Raw genomic sequence first — 18,752 nt, 5'->3', positions numbered from 1 at the left:
TCATAATTATACAACTACAGTATACATGTAGCACAATGAATACAAGGCCATGCGTCATATTGACAGCAGCATTTCAGATGCCATCAAAATGTTCACAATGAGAGAATGTATTCAATGTGAGAGAGAAGGGATTCAATGTGAGAGAGAAAGGATTCAATAGATGATAGTCCATTATTTCACTACCTTTGAAACATAGTGCCTTCTATCTTTATTAAAGGATAGTGTGTCATATATCCCTCAAAAACCACATAACAACCATAACCATTATCTGTTGGACATGAAGCTTACTGGTGGATGTTTACAGAAAATGAAACAGTCCTTCCTTCTCCCCAGGCATTGGGCATGAATAAAAGCAAATTGACAATAAACTAACCAAACAAACAAAAAAAATTGGATAAAATAGTTATGAAAGACATAAACATGTTCAACACTGGGACTTCCATCCGAGGTTTCCATCCCAACCAAAGCAGTGAAACGTAAAAAAACAAGTGACAAGCCTTTGTGAGAGGCTAGAAAGGGAGACGGCAACATGCAGTTATACGGGCACAATTCAGATTACAGTAGAGCGATGCCAGTGGGGGGGGGGTAGCTATTGTACATGAAGGGGTGAGAGACTGCCCCAATACAGCAGGTCTTACTTTGCTATTACTATTCTCTTTGGTGTAGATAGCAAGAATATTTCCCTCGGCGCAGACAAAAGCTACAGTATATTCCGGTGTGTTTTCTGCATCAATCAGATGCATTTTATAAGGCCCCTGTTTACATAAGCAGGTGTCACAAAGTGCTTTACGCCCAATGCTTTTGCAACTCCATCTTCTTCTTTCCTTTTTGCTCGTGAAGCAAAGTTCTGTGATCTCTCTGGACACTTCTCTCTCTAACCTCATATTGGTCCCTAAAGAGACAGTTCACCCAAATTCACGTAAATCATTTCTATAAACTCTCATCTTTAAGGTTTCAAGACCCACCTATACCTAAATGGCCATCAGCGTCTCTGACATCATTACACTACTGTCGCAGGCTCTTCCAGACAATTCACGTCCGTTCGATTTACTTCGAACCTTCAGATCCCTTAAAAAAAAAAACGAACTTGAAACCTTTCGGAAAGTACATTTGATGAAATATATTGAGCATTCCATTGAGAGGAGACCAATTATTTTCCGGGCCAACCATCTATTTGTGATGAATGCAAGATAATGAAAAACAGAACTACTCCTCTCTACTGACATCTGGGGGGGGGGGGGGATAAATAAACTGCAGAGGAGCCATGAGGAGAAAACAGAGGAACTGTTGGTAGAGAAACAGATCTTGAGAGAGTCTAATGTCTTCCATAAAAGATATCTAATAAGATTTGCTGCTTGCGCTGAGCAGTTGATAGAGAAGGGGAGACCTGGCACAGTGATGGGACGGTGGTGGTGGGCTGGCATGATCAATGTAGATGGTTAAGTAGGTTTGCAAAATTCCTGTAACTTTTTCCCAGAAATGTCATTCTCAGTCCCTCTTGATTCCAGGAATCTTGGAACTGTAATTTGGGGGAAAACCTGGGAATTTTGGGAAAGTTTCCTGATTTTAGTATCCCTACGGCTAAGTCGTGTTAATGTCACATCTACTGATGCTCTTCTCCTCCTAGTGACACGTACAGGGAAGGGCAGTCAAAAGGCGGTGCTTTAGAACAAGGCACCAATTCGAGTAGCCAATCGAGGTGTTCTCTTCTTTTTGAGCGCCGCCTCCTGTCTCCAAGGATATTTCTTCCTCTTAGTGTCCATGTGTCCTACGGAAAAAATGGTTGTCAAATGACAGGGAGGGCAAACGACAATATTCTATTGGGTAATAATCTACAGAAAATTGCATTCTACTTACCTCAGCGGAATGTATGTCCACACTTCTAGATTTTTTTCCTCAAACCTTAATTATTGGCATTATAACTCATCAGGCAAAGCTTAAACAATCCCCTAGTAAAATTGCAAACTCTGCTTATCTTAAAAACTGTGAATTTGCTCAAATCCACCCTCAGTCCACCCCCAACAACAATGGAGGCCTCATTACAACCCCTGTGTGTCAGTGTGTGTGAGATAATTGCAGGGCTTTTGTGTTTGACCCCGTGATCCCTGGAGGGAAAACAGAGGATGACCTTTGACCCAGAGTCATTACACTGCAGAACAACAGAGCCCTCTAATGAACTCATTCCCCTCAATGTTGAACTCAACGAGTCAAACATTGCTGCCTTTGTCACTGGCCCTTTGTTTAGCCACCCGCTACAACAGCAACCAATTAGCCGGCCTTATTAAGGTGTTAGCTGGTCTTTAAACAAAGCTCAGCGGCCGTTGATGAATCCATACGAAACAAACACCCCCGAACGTGTAGTCTACAGTCGACAACTTGAGAGACTGCTGTTCTACATTTATCCACAACGTAAAAGTTTGAATTAAATATAAATATTCGTCCCTTTCAGTCTCAGCAGAATCCGTAGTTATTACAAACCTCTTGAAAATGTCTTATTCAAATTTCAAATGCTGTGGTGTAAAGTACTTCAGTAAAAATACTTTAAAGTACTACTTAAGTACTTTTTGGAGGTACAGTATCTGTACTATTTATATTTTTGACAACTTTGACTTCGACTTCATTGCATGTTTAAAAACAAATACTTTTAGACTTTTACTCAAGTAGTATTTCACTGAGTGTCTTTCACTTGAGTCATTTTCTATTAAGGTATCTTAACTTTTATTCAAGTACGACAGTTGGGTACTTTTTCCACCACTGTTCAAATGTACTTTATAAGCCCTTTGTGCATCAGCAGTTATAACAAAGTGCTTTACAGTCTACTCTGGAACACCTGTCCTTAGTCTCTAGACAGCTCACAGCTCACAGACACCAATGACCTTTATGTAGGCAAATTTGCATCAAAACATTTCACAACCGGCCTGTTCCTGGGTCTCTCTATGTGGCCTCCACACAGCAGACGTTTCCTCCCCAGGAGAGAACACTAGGTTGGGGGACACACCTCTGGCGAGTCCCAGGCTCTGTAGCCCGCACTCCTCATCTTCCTCCAGGGGACTCTGTGAGGTGTTCCTCAGGTAGCGTTGGTGGGAGTGGGGACCAGGTTAAGTGGTCTGTCGCCAGTCCTCATCTTCCAGACCTGTGGGGGTAGTCAGTTTAGTTAAAGGACGTTACTCTGCTTACTTAGTGACTACCACTTTCTCCTGATTCGACTCACACCGAGGCTCCAACCCAGGACTTCTGTCTTACAAGCACACGTAACCTCCATTCAGAAGTGTCTAAGGAGCCGGTGGCACCGAAAGTTAACTGTTCGGTACGCAAGTGTCAACACTTCAGGCTGAGGATGAAGTTTCACACATCCCTATGTGCTACACAAACAGAACACATATCTGTAAACCTAAAACTAGCTTTACTTTGCAGAGATAGGGGAATGACAGTCCCAGCTCTGACTCCGAGTTTTTTCCCCATGAAGGGCAACATGATTCTCCGGGAGAATCAGACCAGAAAAGGCCACCCATGGAGAAGTGGATGAATCTGAGCTGTCCAATCCATTTTATACCTTTGAATTATGATTGTGGGGTGGGAGTATCTCCTTTATGCCGCAAAATGAAGCCTGAGTGTTGACCAATATTAATCACACAGCACAATTATAGGCATCATCTTTTGTGCTTGTTGAATAGGGACTGGTCAGAATAGAAATGTTTAAGTACCATTTTGACATCCTTGACACAAAGAACACAATCAAAGTGAGAACAAGAAAGCTCCTCTCATGACATGTTGTCTACAGAGGACATAAGTGTGAGTCGAACCTCTGTAGCTGTGCCAGAAAAACAAAGAGGATAAAACGCAAATATCTTCAAACATCCCCTCTGGCTGCAGCAAGCCTTTCATACTGCAACCATAGACTTCATTCATATTTCATGTGGGTTTGCTTTATTGTGATTAGTCATGTAAATAAAAATGCATTTTCCCTTGGTAATTTACATTTATATTGAATTAGTGGCAGCGTATATGGGAAGAGGGGGGACTTATTATGCATTGAGATTATACGGGCTGATTTTGTCGCCATTGTGTTTTGTAATTACGGGGGGGGGGCTAGAGAATAAAGGAGCCAGATGCTCTCTCGTGCCGAACCGGTTTTCCTTCAGCGAGAGATCTGCACCAGCTTTCAAACCCCCTCCATCACCCTTCCATCATGTCCAACAGTCAAGCCTTTAACAAATCACGTGTCATTAGAGTGGCATATCTTGCTTGGAATAAGAGCAGGCCAGCGTCCTGCACTGGATAGAAACTGCCTTGGAGGACCTCTCTCTCTCTCTCGCACTAATTATTCAATCTAAGTAGTTGTTGAAGCGCCATTTCCATAGTTATCCTGCTCCAAATCGTATCCCATTTGCAGACATGGCAGAAAGAAAAAAGCCAGTCCTCACTCAGGCTGTAATAAGCCTCGTCTGAGATTAAAGAAGCAGCACGGTGAGACTGTCTTTCTCTCAAATGGCACCCTATTCCCTGTATCGTGCATTACTTTTGACCAAGCCCTAATCAGAAGTAGTGCACTACCTAGGGAATAGGGTTACATTTGAGATGCAGTTTTCAACTGGATGAATAGACTTCTTATTACCATGAAGTCAGCAATTGAGACCCTGGCAAATTTGCGGTCTATGTTGCAATTGGCCTGCCGGCGCAATAGTCTTTTAAATGCTGCCAAACAAATCAGATGCCAAAGTCCACTTCCCAAATGAAGGATTGACACCACAGAGTGATAATCCCCCTGGGTGGAATAACAAACACAACTGGTGGTTTACAGGCCTTCCCCTGGCTCCTTCCAGCTTTGAAAGACCACTAATCCAAGTGATTATTCCCTTTTGCAGACTGCCTGAAGATCTAATCAGTTTTGCGTTGGAGAAATGGAGAGTAATTGCATGTTACCTTGTGAGAATCCAAGGCTGTGCAGCACATTGTCAACATGTCCCTGTTCTGTGGATCAACATTTGATTGTATTATGGAGGTGGTTACCTCTGCGATAAGACTCCCGCCCCACAGAGCAGTGTATTCCATTATCATTTAATGATTTTCAGCAAAGCAATATCAAAGAACAATGACGACAATGAGCTCTTATAAGACTTATAAAGGCTGCCTTTTATTTCCGAGATCAAAGACTTAATTGGTACTACAGAACAGAGGTTCCTGCTTCTCCATGCATACATTTAGAGCTATTGTCTGAAGGGTGCCTGTCATTTGTTTTGTTTCAGTCCTGTGTGTACAGGTCTATTTATAGGCTGTTTGACTGACAACAACACCTGGCACACACACACCGTGCGCACACACACACACAAACACATGCAAAAACATATCAATAACCAGTCATTGCTATTCTCAGAGAGAAACACAATTTAAACCAATCTCATGTGCTGTCTAGAGCTGTTGCAGTGACCGTATTACCGCCACACTGGCAGTCATGAGTCATGACCGCAGTAAAATTCCACATGACCGTTGAGTCACGGTATTCTCCTCTCATGCACTTTGGTTATGTGTTGCTAGTACCCAACTCGGTGACGATCATCAGGTCCTAATGGCCTGGTACTCAGCTCTCTGTTGCCCCTCTAACCACTCTGACATCAATTCAAATGTAATTGGAAAAAAAACAGATCAGAAAACCTGTCATCAAAACAGCATTTTGCTTTAAAAACTCACCTCACTGTGATTGATCAATTTGCAGGAAAAAGTTTAACAGGTTGAAACGGAGTAGAACATGATCATTGTGGATGTTGCTTCAAAAGCCTAACACACCGAAAATGGACAGCACTCTCTAAGGTGACGATTCAGTGAAAACATCCATACACATATTAGAGCTTTATGCAAAGCATACGCCGATACAGTTGAAGTTGGACGTTTACATACACCTTAGCCAAATACATTTAAACTCAGTTTTTCACAATTCCTGACATTTAATCCTAGTAAAAATTCCCTGTCTTAGGTCAGTTAGGATCACCACTTTACTTTAAGAATGTGAAATGTCAGAATAATAGAAGAATGATTTATTCAGCTTTTATTTATTTCATCACAATCGCAGTGGGTAAGAAGTTTACATACACTCAATTAGTATTTGGTAGCACTGCCTTTAAATTGCTTAACTTGGGTCAAACATTTCGGGTAGCCTTCCACAAGCTTCCCACAATAAGCTGGGTGAATTATGGCCCATTCCTCCTGACAGAGCTGGTGTAACTGAGTCAGGTTTGTCGGCCTCTTTGCTCACACATGCTTTTTCAGTAATGCCCACAAATGTTCTATGGGATTGAGGTCAGGGCTTTGTGATGGCCACTCCAATACCTTGACTTTGTTGTCCTTAAGCCATTTTGCCACAACTTTAGAAGTATGGTTGGAGTCATTGTCCATTTGGAAGACTAATTTGCGACCAAGCTTTTAACGTCCTGACTGATGTCTTGAGATGTTGCTTCAATATATCCACATCATTTTCCTACCTCATGAACCAATCTATTTTGTGAAGTGCACCAGCCCCTCCTGCAGCAAAGCACCCCCACTACATGATGCTGCCACCCTCGTGCTTCACGGTTGGGATGGTGTTCTTCGGCTTGCAAGCCTCCCCCTTTTTCCTCCAAACATAATGATTGTCATTATGGCCAAACGGTTCTATTTTTGTTTCATCAGACCAGACGACATTACTCCAAAAAGTACGATATTTGTCCCCATGTGCAGTTGCAAACCATAATCTGGCTTTTTTTATGGCAGGTTTTGAAGCAGTCGCTTCTTCCTTGCTGAGCGGCCTTTCAGGTTATGTCGATATAGGACTCGTTTTAATGTTGATATAGATACTTGTTTACCTGTTTCCTCCAGCATCTTCACAATATCCTTTGCTGATGTTCTGGGATTGATTTGCACTTTTCGCACCAAAGTACGTTCATCTCTAGGAGATGGAACGCGTCTCCTTCCTGAGCGGTATGACAGCTGTGTGGTCCCATGGTGTTTATACTTGTGTACTGTTGTTTGTACAGATGACCATGGTACCGTCAGGCGTTTGGAAATTGCTCCCAAGGATGAACCAGATTTTTTTCTGGGGTCTTCGCTGATTTCTTTTGATTTTACCATGATGTCAAGCAAAGAGGCACTGAGTTTGAAGGTAGGCCTTGAAATACATCCACAGGTACACCTCCAATTGACTCAAATGATGTCAATTAGCCTATCAGAAGCTTCTAAAGCCATGACATCATTTTATGGAATTTTCCAAGCTGTTTAACCTGTTGAGTGTAGGGGGCAGTATTTTGATGTTTGGATGAAAAACATACCCAAATGAAACTGCCTATTTCTCAGGCTCAGAACCTAGAATATGCATAGAATTGCACAAATCAGATTCGGATAGAAAACACTCTAAAGTTTCCAAAACTGTCAAAATATTGTCTGTGAGTATAACAGAACTGATATTACAGGTGAAAACCTGAGGAAAATCCAAACAGGAAGTGCTGTTTTTCCTGGAACCTCTCTGTTCCATTGCATGCCTTCCCTCCATTTAAAGGGATATCAACCAGATTCCTTATGGCTTATGGCTATCAACCAGATTCCCTATGGCTTCCACATGGTGTGAACAGTCTTTAGACATAGTTTCAGGCTTTTATTCTGACAAATGAGCGAGAACGATCACATCGCATCAGTGGATGGCTGGGTGCCAGCAGAGTTTTGCATGCGTAACAGCTTGGAGCAGACATTTTCTCTCTCTCTCTCTCCTATAGAAAAAGTTACGGTCCGGTTTAAATATTATTGATTATTTATTGTAAAAACAACCTGAGGATTGATTATAAAAAATGTTTCTACGAACTTTACGGATACTATTTGGAATTTTCGTCTGCTCGTCATGACCTGCCACGAGCCTGTGGATTTCTGAACAAAACATGCCAACCAAATGGAGGTTTTTGGATATAAAAATCATCTTTATGGAACAAAAGGAACATTTATTGTGTAACTGGGAGTCTCTTGAGTGCAAACATCCGAAGATCATCAAAGGTAAGTGATTCATTTTATTGCTTTTCTGACTTTCATGACCAATCTACTTTGCTGCTAGCTGTTTGTAATGTTTTGTCTGCTGAGAGAGATGTCCTAGCATAAACGCTTTGATAGCTTTTGCTGTAAAGCTTCTTTGAAATCTGACACGCCAGGTGGATTAACAACAAGCTAAACTGTGTTTTGTTATATCGCACTTGTGATTTCATGAAAATGAAATATTTTTAGTAATTTAATTTGAATTTGGAGCTCTGCAATTCAGCGGATGTTGACAAAAATGATCCTGCTAACGGGATGGGTTTGCCAAGAAGTTAAAGGCACAGTCAATTTAGTGAACTTCTGACCCACTGGAATTGTGGTACAGTGAATTATAAATTAAATAATCTGTCTGTAAACAATTGTTGGAAAAATGACTTGTGTCATGCACAATGTAGATGTCCTAACCGACTTGCCAAAACTATAGTTTGTTAACAAGAAATTTGTGGAGTGGTTGAAAAACTAGCTATTCTCAGAGAGAAACACAATTTAAATCTCACGTGCGTTGGCCAAACCTTACGTAGGCCTGGATTTGATTTAATTTGACTGCTCAGGAGAAGTCTACACACCGTTGTTTGGGCTTCAACCTGAGACCTACATCAACGTAATCAACTTTTATCAATGCAGAAGTCTGGATACCCCCCCCCCCCCATAGTTTCTCCCACCTCATGTTTTAATATATATCCTGGGCAGACGGACAGCAGCAGTGATCTGCTGAGGTGACACCACTGCTGAGCACACATATAGTGACTAGGGCGCAAATGGTACCCTATTCCCTGTATAATAGTACACCGTATAGGGAATAGGATGCCATTTGCGACGTATGCAATGTCTCTGCCCTTGTTTAAACAGGGTTAGGCAACAGCTGGGTTATTTCCAGTGTTCACTTCCATCTCCTCAATCTTTCATAAAGCAGCCGGCAGCCATGGGGTTGATGATTGGCGGGGACAGTCGAGGCGGAATGCAATTCAAACAGGATGCCGCCTACTCCAACCAGGAAGCCATTTTGTGTCCCCGAGACAGGAAATCAAAACATGATCTGTCATTAGTGATGGATGAGCATGAGATCCACCTGAGCGCTCAAAATCATCCAACCTTTCAGTTTTCAATCATAAAAGCTTACTGGTGTTCATTTTTCACATTTTTAGCTTTGAGGAAGTTAACAGCAAGACCAATAGAATCCTCCTGGGCTCAAGGAGGTGCTGGCAACTTGCCCATAAAGTGGCTTGTGGGTTGAGACATGGATAGTAGTATTATGTCATCACTCATTCCACCTAGTTATGGTATTTAAACCAGTAGAGCTAGTCACCACAAAGCGAGACTCGTGCAGAGAGTAGTACACTATATAGGAAATTGAGAGGAATTTGACACGCGCCCTAGAATATACCTTAATAATGCATACACACCCTTAAGATGAAGAAATAATATATACTGCCATGTCAGACATTTGGGTTACAGAGTGTGTAGTTCAGTGTGATTTTGACTTTGATCCAGGGTATTTAAAAAGCACAAAAAAATAAAATAGCCTACCTGTTACTAAGCTGGAATACATTTTTACCTTACGTTAACCAAATACAAGTTGTTTGCTGCAGTCAAGTAATACAAGTATAAAAGAACAAAACAGTTGACCTGGAGAAGGTAGAAAAGAACAGTGATGTCATCATCTCCTGTTAATGTAGAAACAGTGCCACCTGGTGCCAGACACATTCTACAACACAGCGAGAGAGGAAGGTTTGGGCTACACTCAGTCTTCAGGCTTGCCTTTAGGCCTTTCAACATTTGTTGTATACAACATACATAATTCATTTGTAATAAATGCATTTTCAATTATTAATAATATAAGGGGAAAAAACACTGCTCTATTGAGTTCAACAAAGATATGCAATGGCAGATTTCAGTCAGCAAGAGGAGCTATTGCACCATGGAAAAAATACTTCTTTCCACTTGAGAAAATCTCTAAATTCAAGCCCTACATTAGTTATGATTACGTTTTCATACCAAAGCTGTAACTTGCCCCTGGCTCAAGCAGTTATTAAAATGCAAAAAGACAAAATTCAAGCTGCTTTTCTGATATTAAATATATAATTTTTCCCACTGAGGGAAAATGTGTGATAGCCTAACTCAATTGAATGACAGGCCTTATCAGTAATTGTTAGCATTTTAAACAACAGTGATGTGATAATTCCGGTACTGAGCCTGGGGCCTGGAGCCTGAGGTTTGCTAATCTCCTCCACTCATCAGCATATCTTAACACACACACACACACACACACACACACACACACACACACACACACATACACACACACACACACACACACACACCCCTTCCCTCCCCGGACAGAGCCACAGTGTCAACTGCACTACTTGCAAATGCTCAGCCACCGCTTCAATCAACCTCCAGGTGAGAAGGAAAAAAAAGTCTAGAGCTGCAGAGTGTGGGAGAAATGGCTGCCACAGCTGAGGGAAGGACAAAATGTAGTTACAGTGCCAGTAAGCCAATGTCGTAAATTGCAGGGTTGTATTCACTAGGCACCAAATGCAAGAAAACGGACAAACGAAGTGACTACCTGAGCTTGTCCAATAAGAAACGCTTCTGTTACAAAACGTTTCACTACAATGTGCAAAAATACCACAGAAAATGTTATATAAGGAGTTGGCCTGTGTATTATTTCTTCATTTTAGAAACATTTCCTTTGAGGATAAGGGTTCTTACACAAAACAAACTGTGCGGGAAACTGCTACGAAGGACCTGTTCTTTCTGCTTTCTTGTTGCTAAACAGTGACAGCTTTCGCCGATCATGTAACTACTCTCAAAAAAATGCACTCGAAGCTTGTGTAAATCAACTAACCTCCTTTTGGGGCGGCAGGGGAATCTAGTGGTTCGAGCGTTGGCCTAGTAACTTAAAAGTTTGCAAGATTGAATCCCCGAGCTGACAAGGTAAAAATCGGTCATTCTGCCCCTGAACAAACACACACTTCACCTTCTGCCGCAGGCCAAGGCAAAATAAACAGCTGTAACCCCTCCTGCTCACTGCTGCTAGTCTACCACCATCTGTGCCACCAGTTTCAGACAGTGGCACGGATGCACGGCATCTGAAGATAACACATCAATCAGCCCAGTACTGAGAGGGACAATACAACCCCGGTTACATCACAAATGACACCATATTCCTTATTTAGTGCACTACTTTTGACCAGGGCCTGTAAGGCTCTGTTCAAACATAGAAGTAAAACTATTTAACTAGTGCACTACAGGTAACTGCCAAAATAAAGGAAACACAAAGTGTCTTAATATAGGGCATTGGGCCGCCATGAGTCAAAGTAGCTTCAATGCACCTTGGCATGGGATGTTAATTGGTTAATTAACTCAGGAACTAAAACTGTGTGGACGCGCCTGCTCTCAATACACTGTACTTTGTATTCCTCATTTACTCAAGTGTTTCCATTATTTTGTCTGTTACCTGTATGTAGGTTTCAGGGTACCGTTTGAGAAGCAGACCCATCTCCAATATAAGGTATTGTGTTGAACATCAAAACAGTGTTGATTTGATTTTAAACCTAGCTCCCCAGACAACACACTGGCAACATCTTATAAAACAGCTTACATATTACTAGGTGAAAGACAAAAACAGACGTCGTCTCTGCATCCCAAATGGCACCCGATTCCCTCTTTCGTGCACTTTATAGGGAATGGGGTGCCATTTGGGACACAAACACTGTTCTGTGAAGGCTGGGGAAACTGAGGTGAGCATGTGTATGACTCCCATTCTCTAAGCAAACGCATCATCAACACAGGAGAAGACAGGAAGGGCAAGTGAGGTCTTCAAAAACATGGGACACAGCTTAATGGATTCAAGATGGGTGTGTGTATGTGTGTGTGTGAGAATACATACCTGTTGTTGAGATTAACTCCATTCTTGATTAAAGGCAACTAACACTGCCATACTTGTATCTTCCGTTGAAGCTAGCTAATAATTCCATATTGCAAATCATGATAGTCCATGAAGAGACAGCTATCACTGAATGAATGACACAATGGACCACTGTAAGAATGCAGGTGTAATCGAATAGCATAGCAGTAAAACTATTTTGTTAGTAGGTTAAAATGAACACCTGTGAGTATGATGTGATTAGTGTGTGAGTTTCATTGAAAAGCAGCAAGTGTGGTTTCCTTTTTTTCTGTGTGTTGGTGTGAAGCAGGTGACATCAAGCAAGTACACACAGTTTGTGGAAGTGGGTGTTGGGGCGGCTGTGAAAGTGTCACTCAAGCCAAACAGAATCATCACAGACTCATTGTGACTGCAACAGACCTTTAAAAAATGGTCAAGCTTTGTAATTATTTTGTTTTTACCCAAAATCCCCTGTATTTGGTCCATATACACTACCGGTCAAAAGTTTTTGAACACCTACTCATTCAAGAGCATTCTTTATTTATACTATTTTCTACATTGTAGAATAATAGTGAAGTCATCAAAACTATGAAATAACACATATGGAATCATGTAGTAACCAAAAAAGTGTTAAACAAATATATTTTGTATTTAGGATTCTTCAAATAGCCACACTATTCTTCTTCTTGGTAAAATAGCCCTTTACACAGCCTGGAAGTGTGTTGGGTCATTGCCCTGTTGAAAAACAAATGACAGTCCCACAACACAGCTGATTGGCTCAAACGGATTAAGAAGGAAAGAAATTCCACAAATTAACTTTTAAGAAGGCACACCTGTTAATTGCAATACATTCCAGGTGACTTCCTCATGAAGCTGGTTGAGAGAAAGCCAAGAATGTGCAAAGCTGTCATCAAGGCAAAGGGTGGATATTTGAAGAATCTCAAATAAAAATATATTTTGATTTGTTTAACACTCTTTTAGTTACTACATGATTCCGTGTGCGTTAATTCATAGTTTGGTTGTCTTCACTATTATTCGACAATGTAGAAAATAGTAAAAATAAAAACCCTTGAATGAGTAGGTGTTCTAAAACTTTTGACTGGTAGTGTATAAACACACACACACACACACACACACACACACACACAGCTTTGCAAAAGTATTCAGACCACTTGGATTTCTTCACATTTCATTGTTTTACAAACTGGTACTAAAATGGATTTAAAATTGACATTGGAAAAACAATTCTAAAATGTTTTAAAGATTCATCAAAAGAATTATAACTAAAATATAGTAGTTGCATAAGTATTCAGCTCCCTGAGTCCATACATGTGTGAAACACCTTTGGCAGCAATCATTACAGGTGAGTCTTCTTGGGTAAGTCTCTAAGAGCTTTGCACACCTGGATTGTGTAATAGTTGCCTATTATTCTTTTAAAAATTCTTCAAGCTCTGTCAATTTTGGGGGTCATGGCTCAGAGCAAATGTTCTAGTCTTGCCATAGTTTTGATTTAGATCTGCTTGGAATACTAACTCTGCCACTTAGGAACATTCACTGTCTTCTTGGTAAGAAACTCCAGTGTAGATTTGGCCTTGTGTTGTAGGTTGTCCTGCTGAAAGGTGAATTCCTCTCCCAATGTGTCTGGTGTAAAGCAGACTGAAGCAGATTTTGCTCTAGGATTTTCCTTGTGCTTATCCTGTTTAATTTTATCCTGAAAAACACAGTACTTTCCCATGTTAAATCATACCTATACCATGATGCAGCCAACACCATGCTTGAAAATAAGGAGGCAGTTACTCAGTGATGTGTTTGCCCCAAACATAGGGCTTTGCATTTAGGCCAAAAAGTATATTCCTTTGCCACTTTTTTTTCAGTATTACTTTAGTGTCTTGTTGCATACAAAATGCATGTTTTGGAATATTTTGTATATTTGTGTTCTTATTATGAGGTCATTATTGTGGAGTCACTACAATATTGTTGATCCACCCTCAGTTCTCTCCCATCGCAGCCACTGAGCTCTGTAGCTCTTTAAAAAATCACCAATGCCCTCATGTTAACATCCCTGAGCAGTCCCATTCCTGTCCTGCAACTCAGTTCAGAAGGATGACTATTTTTTTTTAGGTGTCTGAGTGGTTAAATGCATAACACACAGCATAATTATTATTAACTAGGTCATACTTGAAATAGATATTCAATGTCTGATTCAATATTGTTACCCGTCTACCTGTCCCTGGAACAAACCGGGAACTAGATAAAACCTGCAGGGGACCGTGACACAATGTTCTAAGAATGTCCTTGGGGATGTCCCTGGAACAAACCGGGAACTAGATAATAACCTGCAGGGGACCATGACACAATGTTCTAAGAATGTCCTTGGGGATGTCCCTGGAACAAACCGGGAACTAGATAAAACCTGCAGGGGACCGTGACACAATGTTCTAAGAATGTCCTTGGGGATGTCCCTGGAACAAACCGGGAACTAGATAATAACCTGCAGGGGGCCGTGACACAATGTTCTAAGAATGTCCTTGGGGATGTCCCTGGAACAAACCGGGAACTAGATAATAACCTGCAGGGGACTGTGACACAATGTTCTAAGAATGTCCTTGGGGATGTCCCTGGAACAAACCGGGAACTAGATAATAACCTGCAGGGGACCGTGACACAATGTTCTAAGAATGTCCTTGGGGATGTCCCTGGAACAAACCGGGAACTAGATAATAACCTGCAGGGGACCGTGACACAATGTTCTAAGAATGTCCTTGGGGATGTCCCTGGAACAAACCGGGAACTAGATAATAACCTGCAGGGGACTGTGACTGTTTAACTTGAAAATTCCTGTAAATGATGCACTTCAAAAGTAAAATATTCTAAATGACATTTGACAGCTGGGTTTTCACGTGCTTTTCAAGTTAATGTAAGTTGAAAGCACTGTGTGTGTATTATAACGACCCATTTTGGTCTGCAGGGCATCACATGTGAAATCTCACGTGAAAATGTGAATCCATATGTGATCCAAATGATTCCACGTGACATGTGAAACATGTGGTTTGTCTGTAAGGGACCTTACGGTAACTTTTTATGTGATTTGTTAAACCAAATTTGACTCCTGAAAGAGGCTGAATACTTATGCAACGACTATATTTTATTATTTTATATTGTTCATATTAAAGAAAAAAAAATGTAAGTAATTGTTTCTTCCACTTTGACAGAGTATGTTGTGTATATTGTTGACAAAAAAATTATAATTAAATCCAATCCCATTTTATAACACAATAAAACAAGTCAAGAAATCCAAGGTGTCTGAATACCTTTGCAAGGCACCGTATATTTAGTGTCTTGTTTGGGGATTATGATGAACTGATGGAACAGTTGGTCCGAACTTGAACAGCCTTGTCATTGGCAAATCATGCTGTAAAAAAACACATGTATTCAAAAACAAACAAAGACAAAAGCAAAAACAAGTTCACATTAATACTATACACATTTATTAGGTGTCTAAAATGGGTCATCTGAAGCTCATGGACATGAAAACGGTGTACAGGTTAGAGATGTTCCATTTTCTTTTAACTAGGCAAAGGGTTAAAGCTGAGATCATTTGACAGTTAATAAAAAATTTAAAATTAAATGCACAAACGCAAAGCCGTCCAAATGTACATCTCGTTGTGCCCCTGACTTCTAGAACTAAAAGATAAAGAAGTCCACCCACAGAAAAACTCTAATACAGCAAAATCAGCACAGCAAAAAAAAAGTCATACACATTGGTCCTAGTAAGAGAATGGTCCCGAAACAAAAAGGTAAAGCTGGAATAAATACAACCCTATGTGATCGTCCCTCACTCCAGCGGCTAAACTAAGATGAGAACACATTTCCTCGCTGTGAACTACACGTGAATGTATGAATGTCAACAGGGGAGAGAGAGGAGAGAAACCAACCCGCCGTAAGATTGCGACCCTGAGCAGCATCGTCACGCTGAGTTAGTTTGGTTTGTTTCCAGGTCAGGTGTGAGTATTTCAAACGTTGTGCAGAGGTTATCACTTGTTATCCAGTCTTAGGCGCTGCTCCTTACCGTTGACGGTTAGAGACTTCAACTGACCGTCCTCCTCCACCTCCAACCTCTCCTGGCCATTCTCCACAATCCTGCAGGAGACAAAGCAGAGTTAGGATAAAAGACGAGTTATTTTAATCATACATATCTGTTTTTGGTAATACTTTAAAGGGTTTACAAAGGGTACGTTATTAAGTGTTACACAATTCTTCAATATTCAAAACTGTCTTGGTGAATTGACTACAGCCAAAGTGAAAAGGACAACAGCCTAGAAAAATCATGTTTGTTTTTATTTTGAGGAAACTATCCCCATGTCACAGAGTGAAGACAAGAACAAGTTAGTGACACAATTGATTACATTGACTGACTAGCTGTGCTGTACCGCTTTGTGGTGATTCTTCTGCCGTTGATGAACTTGGTGGAGGTGGATACTGAGCGGATGTTGCCCATTCCCCCTCCTCCTCTACCCCCAAAAGATGAAGAGGAGAACGTGGCAAAGCCCCCTCCACCCATATGCCCCAGCGAAGTGAAACCTAGGAGTGAAACACACACACACACACACACATGACATAATCTGTGCATATGACAAATAAAACTTTGATTTGGCCCATACACTCAAGATCACACCCATAACACAAACACCCCACCATTTTCCTTTGCTTTGCTTACTCGCAAATGTTGACCTCAAAATGAAGCTTATTATATGATCAAAATAGCACATTTTATAATATGCAGTGAGCTTTATGTTATGTAACAATTTCCATGAGGAGGAAGATAAGCTTATATTATACGCATATTTGAAATAGAGTATTACCGTGCTGCAGGGGAGGCCCACCTGAATCAAACACTGGAAAGCCTGCCCCGAAGGGGGGGAAGCCCCCCAAACCGTGGAAGAAGGGTCCCCCGGTCCTGCTCCGGCTCACCCCTCGCTGCCTTTGACCCCCGCCGAAGAAGTCATCGTCCACTGGGGATTGGGGACAGACAATGACAACACATTAGTCAAGATCAAGTTAATTACAAATAGTCAAAAACTGAAATCCATGAGCATACAAAAAGGCATAGGCCCATCTAAATACATATTTATACACAACAAAAAATAAAACGTAAAATGCAACAATTTCAAAGATTTTGATGAGTTACAGCTCATAACGAAATCTGTAAATTTAAGTAAATTCATTAGGTTCTAATCTATAGATTTCACATGACTGGGCATAGGCCCACCCACTGTGGAGCTAGGCCCACCCACTGTGGAGCTAGGCCCATCCAATCAGAATTCGCTTTCCCCCACAAAATGGCTTTATCACAGACAGAAATAGCACCAATGTCACTACAATGGGCCTCAGGATCTTGTCACGTTATCTCTGTGCATTCAAATTGCCATCAATAAAAATTGTGTTAGTTGTCTGCAGCTTATGCCTGCCCATACACATGGTCTGCAGTTGGACGTACTGACAAACTCTCTAAAATGACATCGGTAGAGAAATGAACATTAAATTATCTGGAAACAACTCTGGTGGACATTCCTGCAGTCAGCATGCCAATTGCACGCTCCCTCAAAACTTGAGACATCTGTGGCATTGTGTTGTGTGATGAAAGTGCACAATTTAGAGTGGCATTTTTAAAAGCTGAGAGAAATAAGATTTTTGTGCATATGGAACATTTCTGGGATCTTTTATTTCAGCTCATGAAACATGGGACCAAGACTTTACATGTAGCTTTTATATTTTTGTTCAGTGTATTAACTGAGTTGGCTTATTCACTGATGTCTGTGCCCCTAAAGGTTAAAGTGCATTAACCTATGGACTTTTTGGAGGGAAATGTCGGGGTTTGGGTGCATTTTTTCAACCGGGCTTAATCAACCAATGATTTATAGTAACACGCTATTCTCACATCATTTAGCGGTTTGTGCTAGCCTTAACATGTTAAGAGTTTCTGGCACGCGGGTCTCACATGTGCAGTAGTTACATGGGAGATCCTCCCTCCCATAGCGGCAGACGTGACCCGAGAAAAAAAACCTGCCCTTCCAGTTAGATAGAATAATCCCCACCTGCTTCCACTCTACAATCCACCACAATGTCATTTTCATAATTTGTTTTAACAATTGGATTGTATATGCATGAGGACCCTGAGGACTCTCACTCTCCCCCCAGCCCTTAAAGACATATTAAACCCAGTTGCAAGCTCTCCATAAAGCCTCTCTTCATATCAAATGGACTGACCCCAACCACAATGTACTTACCCCCCACCATTGCAGGGGGTCTCCACTGCTCATGGAACTGGGTGTGAATCCCAAATGGATGGATGGATATATATATATATATATATATATATATATATATATATATATATATATACACAGTGGGACAAAAAAGTATTTAGTCAGCCACCAATTGTGCAAGTTCTCCCACTTAAAAAGATGAGAGAGGCCTGTAATTTTCATCATAGGTACACTTCAACTATGACAGACAAAATGAGAAAAAAAAATCAAGAAAATCACATTGTAGGATTTTTAATGAATTTATTTGCAAATTATGGTGGAAAATAAGTATTTGGTCAATAACAAAAGTTTATCTCAATACTTTGTTATATACCCTTTGTTGGCAATGACAGAGGTCAAATGTTTTCTGTAAGTCTTCACAAGGTTTTCACACACTGTTGCTGGTATTTTGGCCCATTCCTCCATTCCTCTAGAGCAGTGATGTTTTTTTGTGATTAACATTAGAAATATGATGGCCACGCATTGTTTTTGCAAAAGACCTCTTGCTTTTT

At 40.9% G+C, this 18,752-nt stretch overlaps 1 pseudogene; it reads right to left on the bottom strand.

The window, feature by feature from the left end:
- Positions 1-1,664: 1,664 nt before the first annotated feature.
- The window catches only part of LOC135522600 (dnaJ homolog subfamily B member 6-like), a 57,598-nt pseudogene continuing 40,510 nt past the window's right edge, over positions 1,665-18,752 (bottom strand).

Source organism: Oncorhynchus masou, chromosome 30 (genome assembly GCF_036934945.1).
Source record: "Oncorhynchus masou masou isolate Uvic2021 chromosome 30, UVic_Omas_1.1, whole genome shotgun sequence".
NCBI classification, from domain to species: Eukaryota; Metazoa; Chordata; class Actinopteri; order Salmoniformes; family Salmonidae; genus Oncorhynchus; species Oncorhynchus masou.
Note: the sequence above shows the minus strand (reverse complement) of the source record. Positions and strands in the feature narration are given on the sequence as shown.